We start from the raw sequence: 7,886 nt of genomic DNA, 5'->3' as shown, positions 1-7,886 counted from the left end.
AAAACATAAACAAGGATTTGCCTTGGGCCTATTTTGACGGCGCAGCACCATTGCAAGGATGTGGGGGGGGTATTGTTTTTCACCTCACAGAATCACATTATTATCACCTGAGATTGGGGCTTGGGACAGGCTCCAACAACCATGCTGAGCTTATCACTCTGAGACATCTTCTCTTCTTTGCTCTATCCAAACATTGCCGACAAATACAAATTTTTGGGGATTCAAAGATTGTGATTGATTGGGCAAACAATAAATCTATATGTCATGCATATTCTTTGAAACACATCTTGGAAGAAATTGTTTTTTTAAAAACACATTTTGACCAGATCACTGTTACTCACATCTACAGGGAAAGAAATGCACTTGCTGACCGGCTCTCGAAAGAAGCGGCGGATCGCCCTATAGGAGACTGGCTGATTGAAGAATTCACTCCAGAGGGGATGCACAGGTTCTATCATCGTCCATACATCGACGGCATGCAACAGGGGGAAATCCTCCCCACCTAGATTATTTTTGATCTACATGTTCATATTTTTGTATATAATCAGCATAGTACTGATCGGCTCTATACTTTATTACACTGCATGAGGGCTCATATACCTCAAACTCTGTCTAATTATGGTTAAATGTGAGACACTGTTTTTGCTTCTCTTTGGATGGATACAGATTCACCGTATCCTCAGTTTTGGACTTACAGGATGTTTTATTGTAAAACTTCTTTTGTACCGTGGTAAAACCACACTACTGCATATGCTTTGGCATCAACAACATGTAATCTCTATTATTTTCTTTTTAATAGAAATTACGAACTCTATTTTCCCCGGAAAAAAAATATGGTATTTGGCCCATAGGATTCACTTAAATAAAACCTCTTTCTTGAGCCTTCATAAATAGAATGAGGGTTATGGACTAAATATAAAAAGAGTTTTTATTTATTTACCATACATCTAGTTTATTTATATTTTTATTTATTTACCATACCTTTTGAGTAAGTATAAAAAGACGTTTTATTTATTTACCATACCTCCACTTTACTTATATTTTTATTTGTTTACCCCACGTGACTTATGGAGTAAATATAAAAAATGTTTTATTTATTTACCATACCTCTCATTTTTTATATTTTTATTAATTTACCATACCTCTTTTATAAATATGGTATTTGGCCCATAGGATTCACTTAAATAAAACCTATTCTTGAAAATGGGCGAATGGATTCACTTAAATAAAACCTATTCTTGAAAATGGGCAAATGGAAGGTTGTAACTCCTAATCTCAAGGGCTAAATTTACCTTTTTTACCCTCTCCCTTAAAATAAGGTGGGCTATTTGAGGTGATTTGTAAAAATGTACTATGATACAAAATATTCGCCCACTAAAAATTTAAAACCCCTTAATTTCCCCAAAGGGCGAACATTCGCCCCTAAAATTATCCTTGCTGTGCATGATGGCAGCCACAATAAAAATCACTGATCTGATTCAAATCAGAAAAATTAGCAGCAAAAAGACAAAGGAAAAGCACATTCCCATCCAAATAAGGAAGGGTACACCAAGCCCTTCAATGACTCCTCCGGCTCGAGAAATGAGAAAGGGAAGAAAGGAAACAGATGCACCTACTGTCAAAGAGGATTCCATCCAGAATCCTCTTGCATGAAGAAACAAATTGACCAAATGGAAAAAATCCTTCAGAAGCACAACCTTGGGGACCACATCCCTCAGGGCGCCAAGAAGAAAACTGAGGATCCGCCACACGGGAAAGGTAACCATTTTCATGCTTTAGTTGCAATTAATTCTTCTCCTGATGCATGGATTATAGATTCTGGTGCATCACATCATATGGCTGCTGCAAAGGAAGTCTATTCCTCTTTGGATGCATGCAAAGGACCTCCCATCCTCATGGGAGATGACTCACCTAGTGAGGTCACCGGAAAAGGTAGAGTGGAACTTTTACACGGAAGCTTTGAAGATGTGCTTCATGTTCCAAAACTTTCGGTGAACCTGCTTTCAGTTTATCAGATCACTCATTCCGGCACCGGAAAGAGAGTGGAATTCACTCCAGATGTAGTGAACATATATGATCTACATAGCAGCACCAAAATAGCAACTGGTGCGGTAAACAATGGAGCCAGACTATATACATTTTCTGAATTTATTGAATCTGAATCCTCCTTATTCCTTACACATGCTGATGATAGTAGTAGGCTTTGGCACGAGAGGTTTGGTCACTTAAATTACAAGTATATGCAGCAGCTAAGCAAGAATGAGATGGTGGAAGGCTTGCCAAATATCAGTTTCTCCAAAGGAGTTTGTGAAGGGTGTGTTCTTGGCAAACATCCCAGAGAAAAGTTTGACACTGGCAAGACTCACAGAGCATCCTCTCCTCTAGATTTGATCCATAGTGATCTCATGGGGCATTTTCCTCATCCTTCCATCAACAAAGCAAGGTATATGCTTACATTTATTGATGATTTCTCACGGTATACTTGGGTGTATCTTCTCAGGAACAAATCTGAAGTTTTTAAGCACTTTGAAGATTTCAAAGCACTAGTTGAGACACAGTCAGAGAGAAAGATCAAAGCCCTCCGTACAGACAATGGGGGGGAATATGTTAACACAACACTTCAAAACCTTTGCCTTCAGTCCGGCATACAGTTGCAGTACACAGTTCCATACACTCCGCAGCAGAACGAAGTTGCTGAGAGAAAGAACCGATCTCCCAAAGAGATGGCTTCATGCATGTTGCATGCCAAGTCACTGCCTCATAAGCTCTGGGTTGAAGCACTTAATTGTGCTAACTACATCCAGAACAGATCTCCTCATAGGTCTGTCAAGGATCAGACCCCCTTTGAGGCTTGGAGCGGCACTAAACCAGAGGTCACTCACCTCCGTGTTTTCGGCTCTCGAGCATGGGCCCGGATCCCCTCTGAAAAGAGGAAAGCTCTTTATCCACAGAGCATTGAGTGCATCTTTGTTGGATACCCTAATGGTGTGAAGAGATATCGACTCCTGATTCCCTCTACGGACAAGCTTATCATTGAGCGAAGTGTCAAATTTGAGGAAAGTCTCTCGCATGCACCTCAAGCGCCGCATGCAGACACCTTTTATCTACCTCATGTCCGAGATGATGACTCAGTGCATTCAGATGCAGATACAGATCATGCAGATGCCGAGGAAGAGCATGCAGATGCAAAGACAGAGTCTTCAGATACAAATCTAGTGCATGCAAATGATGATCCACATCCAAGCCCAGATCGGGCTTCCAGTAGTGAATCATATTCCCTTGTCGTAAATCAAAGAACAAGGAGCTTATGTGAGATATATGCACAAGACCAACCAGTTGCTAGAAATGGTCTTGTGGGGGATAATTCTAATCTGCAGAGGACTAGCTCAGAGTTTATTGAGCCTCCTCTTGTCCTCACTGTTATAGACATTTTTGTGCCTTACAGCATGAAGCATGAAATGTCGATAATCTGAGGGATCCAAAGTCCCTAAACATGTTGTTCCTACCCCTAGAGGAACAAGGTCAGCAAACCACAGCACTGAAAATCAGTTCTCCACCTGAAAACACTCAAAAACAAGCTATTTCTGGATCATGTTAGCTGCTCCACTGAGCATCTGCGCTGAATGTCAACTGCTCCACTTTGTACCTGCGCTGAATGTCAAATCTAATGAAGGCTACCTGCGCTGGGCGAGATTGGCCAAGTGGCACAGTCATTCTGCAAGGTGTCAACTGCCCAAGAAGCTTCCAAAATGACACTTGGATCAGGGAATTCGCCTTGTGATGAGTAAGAGGATCTAGATCTCCAAGTGGAAGCAAGAAACTCCAAGTGGACTCAAGAACTGAAGAATAACTGAAGTGGGAGAGGACACTAGTCAGCTTCATGTCAGTCTCAAGCTAACTCATCTTTTCTCCAAAACTTCTATATATAGAGCTCTCTCATGAGGTCTATGGAGGCTGGAAGTTTTTTGAATGTAAGGAAGTGCTGTTGGTTTGTGCATAGAACTATTGGGTGATTGCTTTGAAGGAGGTGAAGAGGAGATTTCTTTCTGCTGGGAGGTGTTGCTGGATTGGGCCTCTTATGGTTGTAACGCTCTCAGAACTTTACTTCTTCCATTAATAAAGCATTTGAGGTTCTTCTATATGCATGTGTCTTAATGGTGTATTGATGCTTGTATATTTGATTTATTCTAATCCTTGAATCAATTATGGATGTATGCTTCTTGTAGTTTCCTTTTCTTGTGCTTTTGCAGGATCTTTGTGTAGCTGGGCCAGTGAAAGAGCAAGGAGCTGGGAACAAGCAGCAAAGAGGGAAGATTGGATCAACCATTAGCGGAAGACAACGGTTAGTGGATCCCTTTCTCCTCTCTCTTACATCTCATAAAGAAGTAATCTTGAATAGCTTTGCATTCAGTTGTTGTTGAGGTACTATCACCCTTAGAGTGGGATAGGGTCATTCTGTATTGGATACTTTTCCCAACAACAAATTGGTGACTCCGCTGGGGATCATATCTTGTTGGTTGTTTGTGTTTTTGCTATTCATTTCATAAACAAAGGGAGTACCGAATCGAACTGTGTTTGATTCTTTCAAATACAAAGTAGAGGGCAGCTACTCTAGCTCAGTCTCTGGGCAAGTTTATGATTTGAAGAGCTGATCCACAAGGACTCTAATAAGCTCTTAGTGATAGCTTTTCATCCTCTTTGTCATCCCTTAGTGTGTCCTTGACTGATAGCTTCTGATTTGAGCAAAAACTGTGAATTTTTGAGCAATCTGTGACCCGGAAACCAAGAGAAACGAAAGTTTCGTTCTTCAGTGCAGGCTGTACAAAGGCTGTCTGCATTTCAGCGCAGTTCCCGAAGGGGCTACCTGCGCTGAAGGTCAAACAGACAGTGTCCCACCTGCGCTGGACCAGTCTTGCTTTGTGCTACTGGGGTTTCCTGCTGTTTCTTGCCCTGTTTTCACTCTTGTTTTTGCTGTTTGTTACCAGTCAGTGGGCCTATCTGAAACCAACTTTCCTTGTCACTATTCCGCCTCGGTTGTATAAAGAAACTGTGTTTGTTCTTTGTGTATTTCTTGTGCATTTACAGTTTCCCATAACGAAAGTGAACTAGTCTTGCTGTGACCTCTTAGATCTAGACCTGTGATAAAGTGTCGTTTTGATCTTAAGAGTTAGTTTGTTGGCTGTTCATAGCTGATTGGGCTTTTGCTTTCGTCATTTGGTTTGAGTTTATATATTTCTGGTGTCGAAACAAGTAAATCTTAAGGTATCTTTCAATTTTGGACAAAACTTGTTTGCTTTCACTTGAAATTGAATTCAAAATTATACAACAGCTTTCTTTTTGCATTACGCCAACATTAAGAAAGAGAAAAGAAATACTTGCATTGTGCATGCGCATTATGACAGTTTGCATGTTGATTTAGGAAAAAGTGCATTAGTGTGTGCTCTATGATCTGTGTGAAAAGATGTTGTCTTTCTTTTCCCTCAGTAGTTAAGATTTTCAAAGTTGAAAGATTGAAAAGCTTGCTTATCATCTTAGACTGCATTTAGGAGTGTTATCATACATCTCGTGGTGATCCATAAAGGCAAACTGCTAAACAAGATCAACCTTAAAATAAATTGAATTTACATAACAACGCATTGAAACATAACGCAAACACATAGAGGTCTAAGCTAGGGACATGTTCCGGCGTCGTTAAACGTGATATCTTAACGTTGAGTGGTTGGGTGATTCCTCCACAGTGAAGCGATAAGTATCAATACGGACTTGTGCTCCCACGTACCGTCGCGTATATATTGGGAGACCCCTATAGGAACAAAGCCTTTATCCAATAGGAAACCATGTCGGCCTCCCTACTGATCGCAATGCAGTGAACACAGCATTCACGAAGATCGACCACTTGTACCGTAAAACGTATTCTGTGGTTTTGCGAAAAGTTTGGCACACCCTCTGCCTAGAACTCCAGAGCAGTTTCTTTTGGCCTTTTTCAAACTCTATAACTGAAAAATTCCATCCGAGCATTTGTCACTTCGGGCTCGTTAAAACATCGAAGGAGACTAGAGTCATCTTTAGCTTTTTCTCGACTCTTAAAAAGTGAAAAAGCAAGTTGTGTCTAAGCGTCGTTATAAAATTTATTTTAAACGGAACATAATCACCTCCTATTCCCGCGTTGATCTTAAGTTGAGAACATGGAACGCCCCAACCAAGGAGTTCCACATGATGGAAATCCTAGTCCTTTCTCCTCTTGGGGAGAAGTTGGTGCGCCCCACATGGCCACATTGTCGCTTCCAGGACTGACAATTGGTCTGCCCATTTGGCTATTCTCAACTAATGTAGTTCAGACCACCATGGTTCCTGAGCATTCGAGTCAATAGTTAGATCAGTCTAGAGCTGCCCACCAGCCTTCTACTTCTTATAACTCTTCCTCCAATCCTTCATCTTCGCAGGGTAGAGCCGGCAAAAGCCAAGCTCCCATGGAGAAGAAGGAGAAGAAGAAGAAAGAGCCTAAGGCGACTGGGGGCAAGCAAAAGACATCTGACAAAAATCCACACACAGCACAGATCGGGCCTAAATCGCCATGTGTCATATGTAGAGGAGACCACTTCCATAGAGATTGTCCCTGTATTCCCCGGATACTAAGGGACTGGTCCCCTCGTCTGCACAATTCGGGAGCATCAACCTCTGATAGCCATGTTGATTGCTTACCGTCAACCAGCGAAAGTGAAGGTTCAAGACAAAGAGGGGGAGCAAGATCCCCCTGCAGACTGTGTGAAGGCGATCACGCCATCCACCGTTGTCCCTTCTTAGACAAAGCGAAGAGAGTTTTGGAAGATCGCCCGGTTTCACCGTTGGGACTTCCTCCTGGATACAAAAAACTCGTGCCAAGTCCTTCGTTGGTTGAAAATACAGCTGGCCCGTCCAAGTGGTCAGCTGAAGCGTCAGTCATTGAAAATGAACCTACTGAATCCAGACCAGACGAAAGTCTAAAGGTCGATACGGCAGTTGACCCGGTTCTTCCTTCAGAGGTTTCATCCTCAAATGACACCGTCACTGAAGATTCATCTTCAAATGACACCCTCACTGAAGAGAATAAGGATGACACCATCCAGATTCTTTTCATCAGCACAGACTCTGATGAGCATCAGGGCAATGCGCCCATTCCTTTATCGCAGGAAGGAACATCGTCAGGGTCATATCCGGCCGTGTATTCGGTCCCACCACCGAGCAACCTGGTTGTGTCCTTTGATTGGAACCAACTAGGCAGACCCCGGTTACCAGCCAATATACCATTCAGAATCATAGTCCAAATCTACAGAATGGTAATGGCTGGAACTATCATTGATGAAGGGGCATCTGTGAGTATCCTTTCCTCTATTGCTTGGAAAGCACTGGGTTCCCCGGCGCTTTTGCCTGAGATAAGAAATCTCTCGGGTTTTGATAAAGGAACCAGTCGACCATTAGGGATCCTCCCCAATGTGCCTGTTACATTGAAAGGGAAGACCGTTCAAATGAATGTGATGGTCGTTCAAGGACCCTTGGATTATAACCTACTCCTTGGACGAGACTATATATATTGCATGGGAGCTATAGTCTCCTCACTCTTTAGAGTAATGTGTTTTCCACACGAAGGAAGAATGGTCAAGCTCGTAGACCAACTTTCATTTCCGGGATCACGCATCGCAAATAGTCAAATACCAACCCTGAATGGTCTATTCACCCAAGAAATGTCTCCACCCCCAGTCCTCCTTCCCGATGAGTGCGAGTGATTCGGAAAGATGGGACTGGAACCCAGGGGGCATGCATCCTGGTCTGCTTTGGGCAGAGGAAACCTTGGGTATAAGGTAGAATTTCCGCGAAAGAATGTGACTAGTCCGTACCCCGTCCGTGAA

Source organism: Pinus tabuliformis, chromosome J (assembly GCF_031772625.1).
Source record: "Pinus tabuliformis cultivar Carrire ecotype Pingquan chromosome J, CPIR1, whole genome shotgun sequence".
Classification (NCBI taxonomy): domain Eukaryota; kingdom Viridiplantae; phylum Streptophyta; class Pinopsida; order Pinales; family Pinaceae; genus Pinus; species Pinus tabuliformis.
Note: the sequence above shows the minus strand (reverse complement) of the source record.